At 27.5% G+C, this 859-nt stretch overlaps 1 protein-coding gene across 1 annotated transcript in view; it reads right to left on the minus strand.

Moving 5' to 3' along the window:
- Positions 1–430: 430 nt before the first annotated feature.
- The window catches only part of LOC119591918 (coactosin-like protein), a gene marked incomplete in the record, with an annotated part of 13,395 nt that continues 12,966 nt past the window's right edge, over positions 431–859 (minus strand). Inside the window, 1 exon segment of the mRNA XM_037940671.1 lies at positions 431–859.

Below are 859 nucleotides of genomic sequence, written 5' to 3' on the forward strand. Positions count from 1 at the left end.
ACTGATGACAACGACAACACACACCATTCTAGCAAATCATAACTACACTACACAACAAAAGCTCTTAAATGTAATTTAAGTCCTCACTGAAGTGACAGAAATTATTATGTGTTTCCAAGTTAAGTAATTTCATCTAAAATAATATTTTCCATGTCTGCTGTTCTCAATAAGCATACTCAGATACTTTGCATTAGAATGAAGGGATGTTTTGAGAATTTTAAACTTTGGAAACTATAGAATTTCCTATTAGATGGTTGGAATAAAGTATAGTTCCATGTACATACAGTATTAAAATAAAGTTAATTCTTATTACATCTAGCATGAATACAATTTGTTAATCTTCCAATTTCAAGATAAAGGAAGTTATTCATATCTGAATGAGTTTCAAATGAACAAATGTTAAAGGGATGAATAATAATATATAAGCCTATTTATTTTATATTTTTATTACATATGACAATACAGAACCAGCTCCAAGATTGTGTATGGCCTAAAAACAATACAAAAATTTTAAAACCAGAAAAGAATGATACTTCTATTTAAAATCTATATCTGATTATATATTGTATTTTTTGTAGAATTAAATATGACCAGTCTATCAATTGTAATGCTAAAAATAGAGGATTTACAGAAAAAAAATTGAATAACTGATGGCACTGCTTAATTCTAGGTTAATACTAGTTTACAGTAATGTTTTTTTAATGAAAGTATTTCAAGTCAACTTTTGAAAGCTATGTATATATAAAAATGCCTGTCTGTTAAACTCCTCAGTGAAAAATGTTGCATGCATAATGAAACTCATCATAAATGCTATGAAAATTCAGTGCAGTTCCAAATAATGATAATTCTCTCCTGCCCA

The sequence above is a fragment of the Penaeus monodon genome, chromosome 29, assembly GCF_015228065.2.
Source record: "Penaeus monodon isolate SGIC_2016 chromosome 29, NSTDA_Pmon_1, whole genome shotgun sequence".
NCBI lineage: Eukaryota > Metazoa > Arthropoda > Malacostraca > Decapoda > Penaeidae > Penaeus > Penaeus monodon.